At 43.5% G+C, this 22,293-nt stretch overlaps 1 long non-coding RNA gene and 1 pseudogene across 3 annotated transcripts; one reads left to right on the forward strand and one right to left on the reverse strand.

Moving 5' to 3' along the window:
- Window positions 1-1,951: 1,951 nt before the first annotated feature.
- LOC311133366 (alpha-internexin-like) lies at window positions 1,952-5,553 on the reverse strand (annotated as a pseudogene). The gene is made up of 3 exons: window positions 5,489-5,553; window positions 3,007-3,620; window positions 1,952-1,971 (listed from the first exon to the last, which is right to left on the reverse strand). The product of its transcript is annotated as an alpha-internexin-like (transcript).
- A 40-nt stretch (window positions 5,554-5,593) lies between these two features.
- LOC311128518 lies at window positions 5,594-21,697 on the forward strand. 2 transcript variants are annotated; one of them, XR_014613212.1, is made up of 4 exons: window positions 5,594-5,686; window positions 6,658-6,790; window positions 19,893-19,980; window positions 20,376-21,697. It is a non-coding gene; the product is annotated as an uncharacterized lncRNA (long non-coding RNA). The 2 variants fall into 2 exon arrangements; XR_014613213.1 differs by lacking the exon at window positions 5,594-5,686 and having other exon boundaries at window positions 6,321-6,790.
- Window positions 21,698-22,293: the final 596 nt, after the last annotated feature.

The raw sequence follows: 22,293 nt of genomic DNA on the forward strand, positions 1-22,293 counted from the left end.
GCTTCCCACAATAAGTTGGATGAATTTTGGCCCATTCCTCTTGACAGAGCTGGTGTAACTGAGTCAGGTTTGTAGGCCTCCTTGCTCGCACATGCTTTTTCAGTTCTGCCAACACATTTTCTATAGGATTGAGGTCAGGGCTTTGTGATGGCCACTCCAATACCTTGACTTTGTTGTCCTTAAGCCATTTTGCGACAACTTTGGAAGTATGCTTGGGGTCATTGTCCATTTGGAAGACCCATTTGCGACCAAGCTTTACCTGTTTCCTCCAGCATCTTCACAAGGTCCTTTGCTGTTGTTCTGGGATTGATCTGCACTTTTCGTACCAAAATATGTTCATCTCTAGGAGACAGAACATGTCTCCTTCCTGAGCAGTATGATGGCTGCGTGGTCCTATGGTGTTTATACTTGCGTACTATTGTTTGTACAGATGAACGTGGTACCTTCAGGCGTTTGGAAATTGCTCCCAAGGATGAACCAGACTTGTGGAGGTCTACAATTTATTTTCTGAGGTCTTGGCTGATTTCTTTTTATTTTCCCATGATGTCAAGCAAAGAGGTATTGAGTTTGAAGGTAGGCCTTGAAATACATCCACAGGTACACCGCCAATTGTCTCAAATGATGTAAATTAGCCTATCAGAAGCTTCTAAAGCCATGATATCATTTTCTGGAATTTTCCAAGCTGTTTAAAGGCACAGTCAATTTAGTGTATGTAAACCTCTGACCCACTGGAATTGTGATATAATTGAAAAGTGAAATAATCTGTCTGAAAATCTGTTTGTTGGAAAAATTACTTGTGTCATGCACAAAGTAGATGTCCTAATCGACTTGCCAAAACTATAGTTTGTTAACAAGACATTTGTGGAGTGGTTGAAAAACGAGTTAATGACTCCAACCTAAATGTATGTAAACTTCCAACTTCAACTGTATTTATAAAACCCTCTTATGCCTCACTCCCTCCTATCTGAGATACCTACTGCAGCCCTCATCCTCCACATACAACGCCCGTTCTGCCAGTCACATTCTGTTAAAGGTCCCCATAGCACACACATCCCTGGGTCGCTCCTCTTTTCAGTTCGCTGCAGCTAGCGACTGGAACGAGCTGCAAAAAACACTTAAGCTGGACAGTTTTATCTCCATCTCTTCATTCAAAGACTCAATCATGGACACTCTTACTGATGGTTGTGGCTGCTTTGCATGATGTATTGTTGTCTCTACCTTCTTGCCTTTTGTGCTGTTTCCTGTGCCCAATAATGTTTGTACCATGTTTTGTGCTTCTACCATGTTGTGCTGCTGCCATGTTATGTTGTTACCATGTTGTTGTCATGTGGTGTTGCTACCATGCTGTGTTGTCATGTGTTTCTGCCATGCTATGTTGTTGTCTTAGGTCTCTCTTTCTGTTGTGTTGTGGTGTCTCGCTTGTCGTCGTGTGTTTTGTCCTATATTTTTATTTTTTATCCCAGCCCCGTCCCCGCAGGAGGCCTTTTTCCTTTTGGTAGGCCATCATTGTAAATAAGAATTTGTTCTTAACTGAATTGCCTAGTTAAATAAGGTTAAATATTTGTTTTAAATAAAGTCCAGGACCTTCACATCTGGCTTCTTAACCTGCGGGATCATCTGAGACCAGCCACCCGGACAGCTGATGAAACTGAGGAGTATTTCTGTCTGTAATAAATCCCTTTTGTGGGGAAAAACTCTCATTGGCTGGGCCTGGCTCCCAGGTGGGTGGGCCATATGCCCTCCCAAGCCCACCCATGTCTGCGCCCCTGCCCAGTCATGTGAAATCCAATTGACTGATTTCCTTATATGAACTGTAACTCAGTAAAATCGTTGAAATTGTTGCATGTTTTATTTATATATTTGTTCAGTATACAAAGGAAGAGAAGCTTAGGCCTAACCCCAGAGAGATATGCCGCTGGCATGCTATGACACCGACATGCATTTATTTATGTCAGATGGCTACTGCGTCTGCTATACAGATATAGACGTACAGAAGGAGGCTAATTGGTAAATGTTCAATCCGAATATTTTGTATAAAGTTTATAGGAGTAACTCTGGTAGGCCTGAAACAGATTTCCTCGCCTCAAGTTCAACTGTTGGAGTCAGTTGGTGCGCCGGGGCACACTGCCTTCATATCATAGGCCTGCAGTAGCTAAAGCTTAATAATAGCCACACCATACCAAACCTTCACAAACGTTTCTAAAGTAAGCCATTGTTTATGGGGAAAATATAAGCAGCAGAGCGAATGTAAACCAGGTAAAATACGCACTACCCTCCCCTGTGCCCAATAAAAAGCCACACAACCCTTCCCAAAGCAAAACATTTTTTTTTACAACACTCCCCTATTTTGATCGATCTGTCCCTTTGTATCATACATGGGGTCAGTTCAGTATAATGCAGTGCATTTGGTCAGTCTACTCTACGGGGTTGAAGCTAGGTTAGTAGACTACTCTGGACGCCGACGTGACAATGTTTCCTGTCATGTCAAGCAGAGTGAGAGTGGTAGTGATATGATGACAACATGACCTCACACCAAACGAGCCCCTGCTCAGTTTCTCATCTGGACAAGACATATAGCTGTGACATGATTCAAGCAGAACTTTACACTTGCTGCTATCTGCTAGAAATCCTCTTATTTAGAGAGCGCAAGGGCGACCCTGCCTCTTAGTGCGGTCTCAGGTTTAGAGCATTTCAGCACCATGGACAGGGGAGGTCGAGTTCCAGATATTAGTGTCTTATCCCAGAGCATAGGCCTACAACAGTCTCAAAATAATAAACATGTTTTAAGATGCAAAGACGGCTACCCATGGCAATAGAAATCATGCACTAAAATGTGTTCATTTTACAAATAATTTGTGTGCGTAATCGTGCGTAATCTTCTCCATTGTGCGAAGGCATGATGTTCTCACTTCCCCAACACAGGCTAACGCACCTGTGCATAGGGGTTTGTGTGCGTGCGTATAGCCTATGTGTGAGAAAGGGAGAGTGCAACCAAACTTATTTTACCTGCGATTTTAAGATTGTGTCCATCTTCTATCTCTATCTCTCGGATCTGCCATTCCAAAGACTTGTTGGTACCACGCAGGGTCTCCACCTCAATTGCCTTGGACTGTAGTTGTCTCCTGAATTCGTTGATTTCCTCCCTGCTCGCCCGCATTACCTCATTGCTCCTGGTGGCCTGCTCGTTGAGATTGGCAAACTTGGATTTATACTATTCTTCCGCGGAGTGCAGGTTCTTGGAAGCCAGAGTCTCGTACTGATTGCGTATCTCTTTCAGAGACGAGGTGAGATCGGGTTTGGTCAGCTCTACCTTGATTGACACATGAGCTGCCTCGACCATACCGCTCAGTTTTGCCACCTCCTCGTTGTGGACCTTCCTCAGGAAGGACATCTCATCCAGGTGGTTCTCTACTTTGCGCTCTATATCCAGCCGTGCTACAGTGGCGTCATCCACGTCCTTTTTGAACAACTGCAGGGTCTGCTTAGTCTCCTCGTACGCCCTTATCTCCTCCTCATATTTGGCCCAAAGCTTATGCAGGTCTTCTTCTAAGTTGTCCCTATCGATGAGAATGTGCGCTTTCAACTCATTGTTGAGGGTTGAGTCAAGTCGAGGCTGTCGCCTGGCATCAGAGAGAAGGAAGAAGACCGACCGGTCCAGACACTCAACTAGTCTCAAGAAGGGCAGTTTTATTGCTTCTTTAATCAGCACAACAGTTTTCAGCTGTGCTAACATAATTGCAAAATGGTTTTCTAATGATCAATTAGCCTTTTTTAAATGATAAACTTGGATTAGCAAACACAACGTGCCATTGAAACACAGGACTGATGGTTGCTGATAATGGGCCACTGTACCCCTATGTACAGTGAGGGAAAAAAGTATTTGATCCCCTGCTGATTTTGTAGGTTTGCCCACTGTCAAAAATGTTATAAATTGATTTGCATTTTAATGAGGGAAATAAGTATTTGACCCCCTCTCAATCAGAAAGATTTCTGGCTCCCAGGTGTCTTTTATACAGGTAACGAGCTGAGATTAGGAGCACACTCTTAAAGGGAGTGCTCCTAATCTCAGTTTGTTACCTGTATAAAAGACACCTGTCCACAGAATCAATCAATCAATCAGATTCCAAACTCTCCACCATGGCCAAGACCAAAGGATGTCAGGGACAAGATTGTAGACCTACACAAGGCTGGAATGGGCTACAAGACCATCGCCAAGCAGCTTGGTGAGAAGGTGACAACAGTTGGTGCAATTATTTGCAAATGGAAGAAACACTAAATAACTGTCCATCTCCCTCGGCCTGTCGCTCCATGCAAGATCTCACCTCGTGGAGTTCAATGATCATGAGAACGGTGAGGAATCAGCCCAGAACTACACGGGAGGATCTTGTCAATTATCTCAAGGCAGCTGGGACCATAGTCACCAAGAAAACAATTGGTAACACACTACGCTGTGAAGGACTGAAATCCTGCAGCGCCTGCAAGGTCCCCCTGCTCAAGAAAGCACATATACAGAGCCGAGCTCTTTGACATCAACTCAACTCGCAGTGTTTGGAGGAGGAGGAATGCTGCCTATGACCCCAAGAACACCATCCCCAACGTCAAACATGGAGATGGAAACATTATGCTTTGGGGGTATTTTTCTGCTAAGGGGACAGGACAAATTCACCGCATCAAAGGGGCGATGGATGGCGCCATGTACCGTCAAATCTTGGGTGAGAACCTCCTTCCCTCAGCCAGGGCATTGAAAATGGGTCGTGGATGGGTATTCCAGCATGACAATTACCCAAAACACACGTCCAAGGCAACAAAGGAGTGGCTCAAGAAGAAGCACATTAAGGTCCTGGAGTGGCCTAGCCAGTCTACAGACCTTAATCCCATAGAAAATCTGTGGAGGGAGCTGAAGGTTCGAGTTGCCAAACGTCAGGCTCGAAACCTTAATGACTTGGAGAAGATCTGCAAAGAGGAGTGGGACAAAATCCCTCCTGAGATGTGTGCAAACCTGGTGGCCACCTACAAGAAACGTCTGACCTCTGTGATTGCCAACAAGGGTTTTGCCACCAAGTACTAAGTCATGTTTTGCAGAGGGGTCAAATACTTATTTCCCTCATTAAAATGCAAATCAATTTATAACATTTTTGACATGCGTTTTTCTGGATTTTTTTGTTGTTATTCTGTCTCCTACTGTTCAAATAAACCTACCATTAAAATTATAGACTGATCATGTCTTTGTCAGTGGGAAAACGTACAAAATCAGCAGGGGATCAAATACTTTTTTTCCCTCACTGTAGGAACACAGGCATTTCGCTACACCCGCAATAACAGCTGCTAAATATGTGTATGTGACCAATAACATTTGATTTGATGAAAATCGTCATTTGAAATATGGCTTTTGAATTGGACTCATTGTTTTCGCCAACTTTGTAAAGATCTGCGTAATCCTCCACTGTTAATACATATTTTGAATGTACACTTGTAGAGTTGCTACTACATGCAGTGCTCCACTTCTGTACTGTTGAACTCAGGACTATTTTCTTTACTATTATCTGGTTTCATGCCAAGTATCCTGTTCATTAGAACCCATGACTGACTGTAATCTCTCCTTCCTTTTACAGAGTTTTTGTGAACAGAAGCTTGGCAATGGAGAAAATGAACTGCTTTGGTTTTGATATGGACTACACCCTGGCAGGTAAGTGTATGTGCGTGTGGTTTGTGTCCATGTTAATGTGTGCATGTGTAGCTCAGTTAAGAGCGTACGGTAAGCTCACTCCACAGCTAGCTTGAAATGTCGCCGATTGAGCCATCCATGAGTTACCTTTTATATGGCTCAATCGGTTTACACGTTGTCAAGGAGGGCAGTCACGTGTGTCGCGAAGCTAAGTATGGGGCAGTCGGACAGTGGAGGAAGCTGTTAGCAACACACTGCCGCCTGTTAGTCACTCCTTCTATAAGTCCAGTCTCTTTGGGGCGTGGGACTGAAAGGGGTCAGTGTGCTGCTCTGTTTAGAATGTCATGTGTACAGTAGCCCACTCCCTTGCATGTAGGAGGCCTCGATATAGGCTAGTCCCCCAAGTGGGCCAGCTATGCTCTATGTGACACATGTAACCCTGATGACATGTACCCATCACAGACATCACCCTCTCAACCAGTAACCTCTCACGCCACTGCCTTCCGTAGAGTCTCGGAAGTTGAGTTGCATGTAACCCAAGCAGCTCACATCTGCCTGTTTATAAAGCCTGTCCGCGTCCCATAAGTTGTGTTTCCACACAGTGACCATGGCTGGAGTTGGGGGGGAGGGGGGGAATAGAGCCAGGAACTAAAGGGTTTTTGACATGCCAACTGCTACAGGTCATCTGCTTCCATGGCAACTATTGACAGTGCAGTTGAATAAACTTTCCAGGCCTGCTCTTAGTGTGTTTGTGTGTCGTGTGTACTTGCACGTGTATGTTAATCACTTAACATATCCATACAAGTTTCATTTCAACTGTCCACAGAGGACACGTATAAAGCCTTCCCTATGTTCCAGTGTGTAGGCCCTATTTCTTGCTTTGTCAGTCTCACCACATAAATCTGTCTCCCTCTCTATGAACACTGAGAGACTGCACTGTAGCTCTGTCCCAGTGAGTATATTACTCTGTACTACAGTAACTGTATCTCTAGCCCTGCTTACTGCAGCACATAAATCACCTGAGTACGAGTTGCTGGGATTTGACCTGACCGTGGAACGTCTTGTCCATATCGCTTACCCACAGGAGATGCTCAACTTTGTCTATGACCCTGCCTTCCCCACCAGGTCTGTCTGGCTGACATCACACATCTACATCAGTTAGTTATTAGGTTTATGTAGTTCCAACTGGCTCATTCATCCCCCCTCCTCTCCCCTGTAACTATTCCCCAGGTCATTGTTGTATATGAAAATGTGTTCTCAGTCAACTTACCTGGTAAAATAAGTAAGGCCAGAATTAATTCTTATTAATACCTTTATATAGTTGTCTTTGACTCTATTAAACTCTATTTCTTAATGTTGTCTAACAGTACTTGGTTTGAGCTGAATTCATTTCACAGATATGATTTCAAAATAAGAACTTAGGGTTTCAGAAAATACTCCCTCCGGTCTGGCCCAGGTTAAAAGTTATACATCTCAGTTAGTAGGTCCTTTTAGAGATTATGGCTGTCCCTACTATCTCACACACATACAGTGCCTTCGGAAAGTATTCAGACCCCTTGACTTTTTCCACATTTTGTTACATTACAGCCTTATTGTAAAATGGATGAAATTATTTTTTCCCCTCATCAATCTACACACAATACCCCACAATGACAATGCGAAAACAGGTTTTTAGAAATGTTTGCAAATGTATTAAAAATAAAGAACAGAAATACCTTATTTACATGTATTCAGACCCCTTGACTTCTTCTACATTTTGTTACGTTACAGCCTTATTCTAAAATGGATCAAATAAAATACAATTCCCATCAATGTACACACAATACCCCATAATGACAAAGTGAAAATAGTAAAAAAAAAAAATATTGGTGCAAATGTATAAAATTCAACTGAAATACCTTATTTACATAAGTATTCAGACCCTTTGCTATGAGACTCGAAATTGAGCTTAGGCACATCTTGTTTCCATTGATCATCCTTGAGATGTTTCTCGAACTTGATTGGAGTCCACCTGTGGTAAATGAAATTGATTGGCAATGATTTGGAAAGGCACACACCTGTCTATATAAGGTCCCACAGTTGACAGTGCATGTCAGAGCAAAAACCAAGCCATGAGGTCGAAGGAATTGTCAGTAGAGCTCCGAGACAGGATTTTGTCGAGGCACAGATCTGGGGAAGGGTACCAAAACATGTCTGCAGCATTGAAGATCCCCAAGAACACAGTGGCCTCCGTCATTCTTAAATGGAAGAAGTTTGGAACCACCAAGACTCTTCCTAGAGCTGGCCACCGGGCTAAACTGAGCAATCGGGGGAGAAGGGCCTTAGTCAGGGAGGTGACCAATAACCCGATGGTCACGCTGACAGAGCTCCAGAGTTCCTCTGTGGAGATGGGAGAACCTTCCAGAAGGACAACCATCTCTGTAGCACTCCACCAATCAGGCCTTTATGGGAGAGTGGCCAGACGGAAGCCACTCCTCAGTAAAAGGCACATGACAGCCTGCTTGGAGTTTGCCAAAAGGCACCTAAAGGACTCTCAGACCATGAGAAACAACATTTTCTGGTCTGATGAAACCAAGATTGAACTCTTTGGCCTGAATGCCAAGCGTCACGTCTGGAGGAAACCTGGCACCATCCCTACAGTGACGCATGGTGGTGGCAGCATCATGCTGTGGGGATGTTTTTCAGCGGCAGGGACTGAGAGACTAGTCAGGATCGAGGGAAAGATGAACGGAGCAAAGATATCCTTGATGAAAACCTGCTCCAGAGCGCTCAGGACCTCAGACTGGGGCGAAGGTTCACCTTCCAACAGGACAATGACCCTAAGCACACAGCCAAGACAACGCAGGAGTGGCTTCGGGACAAGTCTCTGAATGTCCTTGAGTGGCCCAGCCAGAGCCCGGACTTGAACCCGATCAAACATCTCTGGAGAGACCTGAAAATAGCCATGCAGCGACGCTCCTCATCCAACATGACAGAGCTTGAGAGGATCTGCAGAGAAGAATGGGAGAAACTCCCCAAATAAAGGTGTGCCAAGCTTGTAGCGTCATACCCAAGAAGACACTGCCAAAGTTGCTTCAACGAAAAAGTCAAGGGGTCTGAATATTTTCCGAATGCACTGTATATACAAGATCAGTATATTTGTTTGTATCTTTTGAATAATGTTTGAAAGGGAGGCAGTCTAAGTAAAAGCAGTCCTGCTGTTTGTCCTTTACAGTAAAATTGTTCTGAAGGGATGTGTTGATGTTGTATTTTATGCGCATTTCAAATTGCTGTGGTTCAATGATGTTGCCTTAGTTCATGGCATGCTGCCCGATTACCTACTCTATATCCAGAGACAATATCATGCAGATGCTTAAAACAAATTATTATTATTATTATTATTATTATTATAATACTCATCAAATTGCAGGCATTATGTTGAGAGCCTGAAAAACATGGTATTGAAATGCATCTGCGCTTCCTCAAAACTGGCTTAACTACTGTAAGTATTCAGCTGTATTAATATATTTTTCTAAGAGGTAATTCTGCACTGCAACAATACTTTTCTTATTCCTGCAATAGTATAGGCTACCTGAGTATATCCGGTGTCTCTCTTTGGGCGTATAGTTGTGTACGAGTGTTTATGGTTTATGATGGTGCGTAGCATGACCCAGAAACGGGTTAATGTTGCCGCAACCCATTTTAACTTGAATGGTTTATTATTAACTCCCCTAAGGTGGATCAAAGGTTGTGCAAAGGTCTTACTATGCCAGTATGATATGTTTTCAAATGATTGGCTGTTTGTTTGTTTTGATAACTGTTACTGGAGTCTTGTACTAAATTTTTTGGTTACTGTACCACCAACAGAATATTACTCTGCCCGGAGTACCCCTGAAATACACCCTCATGTGCATTTTACCAGTAGACCTATGGTCTCATGCAGTGGCGGCTCCTGAACAAATTCTCAGGGAGGGCAATTTTTCTGATGATTTAGGTGACCTACACACATTTTTAAAAAGATATGTCCAGCAACAACATGAAGACAGGGGCAGCATATAAGTCAATACCAGAAGCATTTATTGACTGATCTCAAAAGTGTTGGCTTACAAAAGCAAAATAAGTTATCACAGTAAAAATAATCAAGGGTGTTCTTTCACATTCCTCAACACTGCATAAACAATATGCATTTCCATAAACAAATGAAATATCAGCTGAAAATACAGCATCTTGGTATTTGTTCAGATTGCAGGATCAACAAGAGCTTTTACCACATTTTTTGATATCTGTTTAATCTTACCTTATGGCCTGCACTTGCTTGTGAAGCTGTCGAGGGCACGTTTGATAGAGACAGCATCGATGTCCTTCTTCTGTAGCTTCTGGTACAGAATGTCGACGTGGGGCATGATTTTGTGAAAAAAAATTAAATCTTCATCATGTAGTATCCTCACGTAGCCAGCTGCCTCTCTCAAGGTGTGCTGGTCAAATGAACCCAATGAACCCGTCCGGATGGCTTCAAAACATTATATGAGGTCGTCTCGATTCTCGTAGACAGTGTTCACGACTCTGCTGTTGCTAACCTCATCGTTGTGGCGGCGGACAGCTAGCCTGTATCCCTCATCCAGTTGAGTGGCAATATTCACTCTCCCAAAAGCAGACAATCTCAAACAGCTATATGTGGGTCTTTGACAGCTAATTTTTCTTAATCTTTTCTGAAAGATGGTGCATGTCGGTTACACCAGTCGCTGTCCAAGCGGTGCTGTCTGCTGTGCCGCCTTCAGGGTGGAAGAGTAAGCAGGGGTAGCAAAAAACTGCATTAGCTACATCGCAGCCTGCTAGCCAGGTTTTCCGTTCATACCAATTTTTGGAAAATCCTCGGGTGTAGGACTTCCCCCCTTTAGTAGACACCTGTTGAATTATTAAATTTGGTCTGGGGGGTCCTAATTGTTTCGTTGCCAATTTATCTTCATTTGTTCGCCGACAAAAAGGAACTTCTTTCAAACACACAATCGAGTTGGACTGAAGCCTAGCCATTTTGATAGTAGTAGTGAATTGAATGAGGCTGCTACCTGGTCTTTTCTTAGTTACGTTCATTCGTGGTTACGTTATGTATGACGAAAGCGCGTAAGTGCAAGCCCACAGACACCCATAGAGAATGTATTGAAAGCTTTGAAATGTGACAAAACTAGATTTTACATGGGAGTCTATGACAGACTTCTGGGCGATTTTCAACCTGACTGAAATCGCCCAAAAAACGGGCGGGGCCATTTGAAGCACGACTTTAGCCTGATTTGACATTTAGTGGCTGGCAGATCAGACGTGAACACTGATAACTGCTGTTGCCGTGATATAATTTTTTATAAATTTATAAAAAAAAAATATTTTTTTTTATTTAATTTTTTTTTAAATAATTGATTAGAAAAAAAATCCCTTCCTTTTCCCGTTTGGCAGTGCGTCGCCCATATCGCCCTATTGAACAAGCCGTCCCTGGTCTCATGAGTCTTCTCAAGTACCCCCTGTGGATAGGCCAAGTACCCCAAGGGGTCCTAGTTTCCCTGGTTGGGAACCACCGTCCTACAGTATGGAACTGAACTGACTCCCTCTACTGGAAGTTTGAAGACTGCCGTTGACTCAAATGTTTAAATTCAGAGGTCCGTTTACCTTGAGGCGGATTTAGCTGCTGTATAAAAGCACCGCTAACTTTGCCAATGAATGTAATGCTGTTTTTTAAGAAAATATGTTTTCCAACATAAGAATTATCATAGTTTTGCATGTTCTGAGTCTGTCAAAAGTTTGGAGACAGCAGTTTATTTTTTATTTTTGCTGGAGAATGTGATAGACTTCCTACAAAAGAAAACCGTGCCAATGGATTTACTGCAATTTGTTCAGGAAAATTCTTTATTTTGTGCATGTTCTGCAGTTGCTGATAGAAGTGTCTATTTTGTTTCAGAGAATGTTAGTTTTACTGGGGAATATACATTTTGATGTTAAATAAAACATACTGCTCTGCCACAATAGGTTATATGCAATGTTCCCGTACTCGACACAGACCAGTGCGCCATAACCAATCAGAGCTGCAGTAGGCCTATATGCAAATAAACCATTCCCATATATGGATCTGTGCCATTCACTTTGAACTGGACTGTTTTTACAGCATGAGCGGTCATGAGTAGATGCGCTTGTTTTGAGATCAAAGCGAGAGCTACGTGTAGCGACGTGCACATTTGTACATTTGTTCATATCCTTTGCTAGTTAGAGTTATTAGCCCAGTTATAGATAATTTGTAGTCAGCAATGGGGGAGTGATTGATTCCTACAAGAGCACATAACGTTTGCATTTGTAGACATATTTGAAAAGCTAGTCAGGTAAAGAGCTTTTTTTGTCTTAAAGGGGCAGTGTTGTATTTTGAGACAGGCTTGATTAAGCTAAGTAGCCAATAGTCAGATGGTAGCATCATTTGTCTGATTATCTGTAATAATGGTATGGGAATAATTATGTGTTTTATTTTGTAAAGTGGTTTCTTGCATCAAACAACACAACATTTTCAGTCACCTCCTTGTCTGAAGGACAAGTGGATAAACAGGTTAATGTCAAACCCTGCATGTTTTTTTCAAAAGTTTCATGGAATGTAAGCCTACATTGGACACCACACATTGGCTGCTACTGTAGGCTGAACGATAGAACAGCTATATCCATGTTAAAACATTATGGGATGCATTTCTCCATTGTTTTTGATGGTAGGCCACTCTGGTAGGCCTACATTATGTTCAAACAGCCACAAATAGCCACAGTAGCCTACCACTGTTAAAACTAATTTAAAGCGCGTACAGCCTCAGTGCTCACAGTAAACGTGCGCCGGAAGTTGCACAGAATTTTCACAACGTTCAAGTTTGCTCAGTAGACCTGAAATTTGCTCAGTGACTAAATAAAATTGAGGGAACATTGGTTATACAGTATGTCTGTCATGACTCCCTCCGAAGCTGCCACCTCTCCTTGTTCGGGCAGGCTTCGGCGTTCGTCGTCACCGGCCTTCTAGGCAATGCCGCTCCTCATTTCATCATTCCATTGGTTTTGTCTTGTTCATTACACACACCTGGTTCATATCCCCTCATCAGTACCTGTATAAGTGTTCCCTCTGCCCCCTTGTCTTTGTGTGTGATTGTTTATTGTGAGGATAGTGAAGCTCGGTGGAGCTCCTTGTATTTTGTATCGCCAGGTTATTTTCCCTGTGTGCCTTATTGGTTCCAGTGCGCCTGTTTTGTGCACTGGACTATTTTGACAAATTACTGTGTAACTCTGTTTTCCGGAATAAATCCTGTTATTCTGTGATTTACCCTCCTGCACCTGACTCCTTCAACTCACCCATCACTATGTTGCACCTATTAATCCATTGAGTATCTTACAATATCATATCAAACCTCTGCCAAAGAGCAGGACTAGTCCGGACTCTATTCAGGTGCTGAGGTGACAGCAATTTCTGGGGTTATTGATTGTGGGAATATACACTGTGGCCAGTTTATTAGGTAAACCCATATATTACTTGGTCGAACTCCCCTTTGTCTCCTGAACAACCTGAATTCTTCGGGGCATTGTTTCTACAAGGTGTCAGAAATGTTTGATGCTCAATTGGTATCAAGGGACATACCGTCTGCCAGGAAAACATTCCCCACACCAGTACACCACAACCACCAGCCTGTACCGTTGACACCAGGAAGGATGGGTCCATGGACTCATGCTGCTTATGCCAAATCCTGACTCTTCTACAATAGCCCATCCGTGACAAGGATAGACAAGTTGTGCATTCCGAGATGCCATTCTGCACACCACTGTTGTACTGCACCATTATTTTTCTGTTTGTGGCCCGCTTGTTAGCTTGCACAATTATTGCTATTCTCCTTCGACCTCTCATCATCAAGCTGTTTTCGCCCACACGACTGCCGCTGACTGGATGTTTTTTGTTTGTCTCACCATTCTCTGTAAACCCTAGACACTATCGTGCATGAAAGCCCAGGATGGCTTCCGTTTCTGAGATACTGGGTCCGGTGCGCCTGGCAACGACGATCATACCACGCTCAAAGTCGCTTAGGTCACTAATTTTGCCCATTCTAACATTCAATCGAACAGTAACTGAATGCCTCAATGCCTGTCTGCCTGATTCATACAGCAAGCCACGGCCACATGACTCACTGTCTGTAGGAGCGATACATTCTTGTGAATGGGGTGGTGTACCTAATACACTGGCCACTGAGTGTATTAGGTATATGATGAAGTATTAAGGAGGTCATTGTATGTTTATTTGTACTCTGCTCGAAATGTCTCATGTCTAGCTTAATCTAAATGGTGTCTGTGATATAGCGTGCCTAGAAGTGTGTTGACATTTATTAGCACATTTTCTTCAGCAAACCTTATAATATACAGTACCAGTCAAAAGTTTAGACACACCTACTCATTCAAGGGTTTTTCTTTATTTTGACTGTTTTCTACATTGTAGAATAATAGTGAAGACATCAAAACTATGAAATAACACATATGGAATCATGTAGTAACCAAAAGTTTTAAACAAATCAAAATATATTTTAGATTTTAGATTCTTCAAAGTAGCCACCTTGATGACAGCTTTGCACACTCTTGGCATTCTCTCAACCAGCTTCACTTGGAAGGCTTTTCCAATAGCCTTGAAGGAGTTCCCACATATGCTGAGCACTTGTTGGCTGCTTTTCCTTCACTCTGCAGTCCAACTCATTCCAAACCATCTCAATTGGGTTGAGGTCGGGTGATTGTGGTGATCTGATGCAGCACTCCATCACTCTTCTTCTTGGTAAAATAGCCCTTACACAGCCTGGAGGTGTGTTGGGACATTGTCCTGTTGAAAAACAAATGATAGTCCCACTAAGTGCAAACCAGATGGGATGGCGTATCGCTGCAGAATGCTGTGGTATCCATGCTGGTTAAGTGTGCCTTGAATTCTAAATAAATCACTGACATTGTCACCGGCAAAGCACCCCCACACCATCACACCTCCTCCTCCATGTTTCACGGTGGGAACCACACATGCGGAGATCATCCGTTCACCTACTCTGCGTCTCACAAAGACACGGCGGTTGGAACCAAAAATCTCAAATTTGGACTCATCAGACCAAAGGACACATTTCCACCGGTCTAATGTCCATTGCTTATGTTTCTTGGCCGAAGCAAGTCTCTTCTTCTTATTGGTGTCCTTTAGTAGTGGTTTCTTTGCAGCAATTCAACCGTGAAGGCCTGATTCACGCAGTCCTCTGAACAGTTGATGTTGAGATGTGTCTGTTACTTGAACTCTGTGAAGCATTTATTTGGGCTGCAATCTGAGGCTGGTAACTCTAATTAATTTATCCTCTGCAGCAGAGGTAACTCTGGGTCTTCCTTTCTTCTGGCGGTCCTCATGAGAGCCAGTTTCATCATTGCGCTTGATGGTTTTTGCGACTGCACTTGAAGAAACGTTCAAAGTTCTTGAAACTTTCCGTATTGACTGACCTTCATCTCTTAAAGTAATGATGGACTGTCATTTCTCTTTGCTTATTTGAGCTGTTCTAGCCATAATATGGACTTGGTCTTTTACCAAATAGGTCTATCTTCTGTATACCACCCCTACCTTGTGTCACGATCGTCAAAAGGAGCGGACCAAGGCGCAGCGTGATATGAGTACATACTTTTATTTTAATTCACCACACGAACAAAAACAACAAAACGATACGTGAAGTCCTCGGTAACATACACAAACCTACACGGAACAAGATCCCACGAATAACAAGTGCACACAAGGCTGCCTAAGTATGGTTCCCAATCAGAGACAACAAGCAACAGCTGATTCTCGTTGCCTCTGATTGAGAACCACCCCGGCCAACACAGAAACACATAACCTAGAACATACCTGTCACGCTCTGGCTCCAGGACTCTGTATGTTGAGCCAGGGTGTGTTCATTTCTTTGTGTTCTGTTTCTTGGTTGGGTTGTTCTAGGTTGTTGTATTTCTTTGTTTGAGTGACTCCCAATCAGAGGTAACGAGTGTCAGCTGTTGGCTCGTTGTCTCTGATTGGGAGCCATATTTAAACTGTCTGTTTTCACCTTGTGTTTGTGGGTTTTTGTTCCTAGTCAGTCATTGTCACTGTGGACTTCACGAATCGTTATTTGTTTTGTTGTTTCGTGTTTCGCTTTAATTAAATAAAGCATCATGTTCGTGCAACACGCTGCGCTTTGGTCTACTCCTTTCCAAGACGATCGTGACAGAAAAACCCACCATACAACGACCAAGCAGCGTGTCCAGACGGAGGCAGACTGGACATGGGAGGAAGCGCCGGGAAAGGAGATGGAGAGGCTGGCGATGGCCCAGGTGGGCAAAGTGTGGTCCTGGGAGGACATGCTCGGGGGCAAGGGACCTTGGGGTAGGATCAAGGCCCTGGCGAGAGAGGAGCAGCGGCGTCAGCAGTGCCATCGTCGGACGGACGAGAGGCACCCCCAAGAATTTTTTAGGGGGGGGCACACGGCATGGGCGACTGGGCAGCAGGAGGCTGCCACAGGGCGAAATAGGAGAAGAGGAGAGAAGGCCACCGGGTTACGGGAGCCATTGGCGAGAGGAGGGAAGGAAGTCGTAGAGGCACGGCGAGAGGGACTGAGGTGTATTGCCAGTCCGGTCCGGCCCGTTCCTGATCCCCGTTTAAAGCCAGTGGTGTGTGTTCCCAGTACGGTCCGGCCTGTCCCTGCTCCACGCACCAAACCTACGGTGTGCGTCGCCAGCCCAGCCCGGCCTGTCCCTGCTCCACGCATCAAACCTACGGTGTGCGTCGCCAGCCCTGCCCGGCCTGTCCCTGCTCCACGCACCAAGCCTACGGTGTGCGTCGCCAGCCCTGCCCGGCCTGTTCCTGCTCCACGCACCAAACCTACGGTGTGCGTCGACAGCCCTGCCCGGCCTGTTCCTGCTCCACGCACCAAGCCTACGGTGTGCGTCGCCAGTCCAGCCCGGCCTGTTCCTGCTCCACGTACCAAGTCTACGGTGTGCGTCGCCAGCCCTGCCCGGCCTGTTCCTGCTCCACGCACCAAGTCTACGGTGTGCGTCGCCAGCCCTGCCCGGCCTGTTCCTGCTCCACGCACCAAGTCTACGGTGTGCGTCGCCAGCCCTGTCCGGCCTGTTCCTGCTCCACGCACCAAGCCTACGGTATGCGTCGTCAGCCCAGCCCGGCCTGTCCCTGCTCCACGCACCAAGTCTACGGTGTGCGTCGCCAGCCCTGCCCGGCCTGTTCCTGCTCCACGCACCAAGTCTACGGTGTGCGTCGCCAGCCCTGTCCGGCCTGTTCCTGCTCCACGCACCAAGCCTACGGTATGCGTCGTCAGCCCAGCCCGGCCTGTCCCTGCTCCACGCACCAAGCCTACGGGGTGCATCGCCAGCCCTGTCCGGCCTGTCCCTGCCACTCGCACCAAGCCAGGGGTGCGAGTCGTCAGCCTGGTCCAGCCCGTTCCTGCCACTCACACCAAGCCAGGGGTGCGAGTCGTCAGCCTGGTTCAGCCCGTTCCTGCTACTCGCACCAAGCCCGGGGTGCGAGTCGTCAGCCTGGTAAGACCGGTCAGCTGCTCCCCATGGAGCGTAAGCAATCCGCTCCGTCATTGTCCAGTCCAGATCCAGCCAGCGGGGTCAGACCGGACCAGGGGCGCTATGGGGGGTTGTTTGGAGGGTGGTGGGCAAGGCCGGGGCCAGAACCGCCGCCGAGGAGGTATGCCCGCCCAGCCCTCCCTTGTTTAGCCCTTATTGAGGCGCGGTCGCAGTCCGCGCCTTTAGGGGGGGGTACTGTCACGCTCTGGCTCCAGGACTCTGTATGTTGAGCCAGGGTGTGTTCGTTTCTTTGTGTTCTGTTTCTTGGTTGGGTTGTTCTAGGTTGTTGTATTTCTTTGTTTGAGTGACTCCCAATCAGAGGTAACGAGTGTCAGCTGTTGGCTCGTTGTCTCTGATTGGGAGCCATATTTAAACTGTCTGTTTTCACCTTGTGTTTGTGGGTTTTTGTTCCTAGTCAGTCATTGTCACTGTGGACTTCACGAATCGTTATTTGTTTTGTTGTTTCGTGTTTCGCTTTAATTAAATAAAGCATCATGTTCGTGCAACACGCTGCGCTTTGGTCTACTCCTTTCCAAGACGATCGTGACAATACCATAGAAACACGAAACATAGACTCTACACAACGAAACTAACACCCTGGCTCAACATACAAGAGTCCCCAGAGCCAGGGCGTGACACCTTGTCACAACACAACTGATTGGCTCAAACGCATTAAGAAGTAAAAAAATGCCACAAATTAACTTTTAACAAGGCACACCTGCTAATTGAAATGCATTCCAGGTGACTACCTCATGAAGCTGGTTGAGAGAATGCCAAGAGTGTGCAAAGCTGTCATCAAGGCAAATGGTGGCTACTTTGAAGAATCTCAAATATAAAATATATTTTGATTTGTTTAACACTCTTTTGGTTACTACATGATTCCATATGTGTTATTTCATAGTTTTGATGTCTTCATTATTATTCTACAATGTATAAAATAGTAAAAATAAAGAAAAACCCTTGAATGTGAAGGGGTGTCCAAACTTTTGACTGGTTCTGTAGGTGGCAGGAGGACGCTGTGCATTTTAATCATTGCAGCCTTTCAGGCTCTGGCCATGTGTCCTGACAGGCATTGGGGCTGATAAAGTGGCATTGTTCTTGCTGAGGGAATAGTGGAGTACTTGGATGGAGCTCAAGTGGAGGGCTCATCCCCAACCTCTCTAGAGCCCTTGACTCTCACCACTTCACCCCTGGTGTGCATGATATAGCACATGCACAATACACAAGACTTGCAGTTGCAACACTTCACTTGGCCCTTGTGAGAGTCGTGTTTTGAGATGCAAACCTCCCCTCGACGAAGGTTGCTGATACTGTCACCATGGCAGCCTCTTTTATGCCTGGTTTTGAGGAACTTTAAACCACTCACGCTCACATTTCAATGTAGCATTTCACCTAATGTACCCTACCTGACTGCTGGCCCCAATACCACTATTACCAGACTTTTCCTTATTGAAATTTAATTTGACTTCTCTCATCCCATATTCAAACTCTGTATCTAGTCAGTGTACTCTCTAAATGCTGTTCGATAGGTGAGCAAGAAAGTCATGATTACAGATTTCAAAGTTATAGGCAAAATATCTACTTTGTTTTCTCAAAATAAATAACATGAATCAATATTAAGTATGTTATAGATCCAGTTTAAATCCAGTCCAAAAGGCCAGGGGCTATGTCAGGAAGGTGCAACTTTACAGCCTTACAGGACATCCTCATTCAGAAATGTTGCTGTCTCGTTCGTGCAAACCATTCTCTGTACAGGGGCGAGATTTTCAAAAGTGAAACATTGTTTCCGAGGTCGGACAAGCAGACAGCAAGGTTTATACAACCATCACTGTTGGAAATCAAATGCTAGGCCAGAAGCAAGAGTAAATAATGTGTTAAATGTCTTATTACTTATAACATTGGTTTGGTGTCAGAGACAGAATGTTGGTCGCATGTTAGCCCAGGACTTTGGTTTGCCTGTTAGCCCAGGGCTTTGTAATACAATTGTGAATCGTTAGCACATGGCTAAAGCTTAGCCCAGGGTTAACAAATACTTGTCTGAACACAGGCTACGCTAGCCCAGGGCCAGTCTAGCCTCGGGCTAACATCAAAGCACTTGGGTGAACCGTTGGAATCATAGAAATAGAATGATGATTCTAATTCTATGGTTGGTGTTGTTTGGCATGACATCAATTAAAAAAGCCAGGTAGGAGTTTTGATAGGGTAGGAACCAAAGTATTGGTCGGTGTTTCCCAGGGGACCCTAAGCACATCTGAATAGTATTTAGACAAAGATTTTTGAATAGGCTATCTGATTCAGAACAAGACGTTGCACAAACAACATGCTAATCTACCCCACCACTGGTAGCAACCTGTATTAGAGCTAATGTTTGCTTTGTCCCAGCAGGTGCATTTAGCTAAATGGCATTTAGCTAGCTAGTTAACAATTAGCATTAGTGATTAGCATGATTTTATACAATGGTTGTAACACTGTAGTTAGCCTACACTAGTAACACTGTAATCATGTTATTGTAACTGCATACTAATGGAGTTTAACTGTTTATGTAATTACACAAGAAGAATAGGGAGGGACTGTTAATTAAAAAGAGTGGCTATCATGTCATTTAATTTGATTAATTTCCATATTGTCACAGGTACAAAAACGAAAGAGAAACGTACTTCTTAAGTCTGTGGAAGACTTGACTCCTAAAGAACACAAAACACAAGAAAGAACTGGGAAGGGTATGTGTACTTTTTTATATATTAATAATAGTCTAAAACATAAATAATAAAACATTCCTGGTTATGAACATGCCACACATTACGGTAATGAGATAACTGATTAAAATCAAAATATACTTAAAATCAAAAAGTCATTTTTTAATTAAGGTATTGTCAAAATGTTAATATTTTCACATTGCTATGTAAAAAAAAAAATGTTTTTACAAGTGTTACGGTAATTAGACTTTTCTGTGCATGGTCTTGGAAAATGTGTAAGAAAATCATTGAATCTTAAGAGTTTTGGTGCAGGTACAACAATAATATTGCGATATTGTGAAAACGATACAATACGATATATCGTCAAAAATAATATCCCGATATGTAACTGTATTGATTTTTCCCCCCTATCACTACAGAATATGCGGGAGAGAGGAAGAGAGGGGAGGTGACAAGAGAAGGCCAGGATATAGACTCCCAATGTGGTGCCAGGGAATGCAAGTAAACAGGGCGATATAGGCCATCTTAAAACCCATTTAATCCCAAGGGTCACAATAGTGGCAGCACAAAGCTGTTGACCTTTACAGGCTCTAGAGAAGTTAAAGTTGTAATTATCAACAAATGTGTCATGTATTATTAAGCACTATTAAGGTGTTTAATAATATTCAGATTTCTCAAAATGGTCATAAGGTGTACTTTTACAGACGAATTTGACACCAGAAGTCTGTATTCAACAGATTAAAAAACAAAAACATTGTTGAAATTATAAAATATTTTCTTTGTAAACAATGTTTAAAGGATCTAGTTTACATATTTGCCTACATTTTCAATACATTAAATCCATGATATTCGTGGTATATGACGAAGTGACAATACAGTGGCTCTAACTATTTATATACATTTAATCATATCAGATAATTTTTTCAGTAGATTGAAGTTCAGTTGGGTTATGGATATACTTGATCAAGATGATCTTGCAAAAAAACCATTAACCTTTACATATGTTTAAATCAATGATTATGACTGTAAAACGTCATATTTTGTTATTTCAGGGGGAATTAGCTATGTATAGATCCATAAACGGAATAAGTGTAATAACTGAACAAATATTTTATGTCAATAGGTTTGTTTAGTGTATCTTGCACAAGGGTAGACATGGTTTATAAGAGTATTGTACATAGCCGCAGGTCTAAACCTGGTTTACAGTTTATGAGTATTCAGGCTTCGGCATATATTTAGACCTGGCTTAGTTGACTAATTGTGTTCAAGCACAGGTGCAGACTTCGGAATGTATTCACACCCCTTGACTTTTTCCACATCATATTTTCAAGCATAGTGGTGGCTGCATCATGTTATGGGTATGCTTATAATCGTTAAGGTCTGGGGAGTTTTTCAGGATAAAAAAGAAATGGAATGGAGCTAAGCATCCTAGAGGAAAACCTGGTTCAGTCCACCAGACACTGGGAGATTAATTCACCTTTCAGCAGGACAATGACCTAAAACACAAGGCCAAATATACACTGACAGTGAATGTTCCTGAGTGGCCGAGTTACAGTTTTGACTTAAATCTGCTTGAAAATCTATGTCAAGACTTGAAAATTGACCAATTTGACAGAGCTTGAATTTTGAAAAGAATAATTGGAAAATATTGTACAATCCAGGTTTGCAAAGCTCTTAGAGACTTATCCAGAAAGACTCACAGCTGTAATCGCTGCCAAAGGTGATTCTAACATGTATTGACTCAGAGGTGTAAATATTTCTAAAAACATGTTTTCACTTTGTCATTATATTTAATCCATTTTGAATTCAGGCTGTAACACAATAAAATGTGGAATAGGTCAAGGGGTATGAATACTTCCTGAAGGTACTGTAAATTGGAGCTAATTTATTGTCAAATAAGAAGCTAGCTAGCTAGCTATAGCTAGCCGGTAGCTTGCTAGCCAGTTAGTTCCCAAACCAAATTCAAGTCTTTCTAGACTAATATCTGACTAACTCGGAAATAGGAAGTTATTTCAGAATGAAAGTTACCTAGCTAGCGCATCATGCTTTGTGACATTATGTTAGCTAGCGATCCCCAGTTAGATAATGTGTTTTCACTTATTGCATCCATTCTCCTCCTAGCTGAATAAACTAAGTTAGAGTCTATTCCTAGAAAACATTGAACCGCTGTAGTTTACAACAATTATAATTTCTAAAGTGGAAGTTGGGAGAGTTATATTTGAGTGTTTCAGTGAAACGTAAGTGAGGGAGGCCCGCTCTTTCGCTTTCCCTGATGTTTTGTTCATTTCATTCCGATCTCCTTTGCATTATTGTAGCCTTTTTCTGTAGCCTGTCAAC

Source organism: Coregonus lavaretus (genome assembly GCF_964263955.1).
Source record: "Coregonus lavaretus genome assembly, chromosome: 1".
Classification (NCBI taxonomy): Eukaryota; Metazoa; Chordata; class Actinopteri; order Salmoniformes; family Salmonidae; genus Coregonus; species Coregonus lavaretus.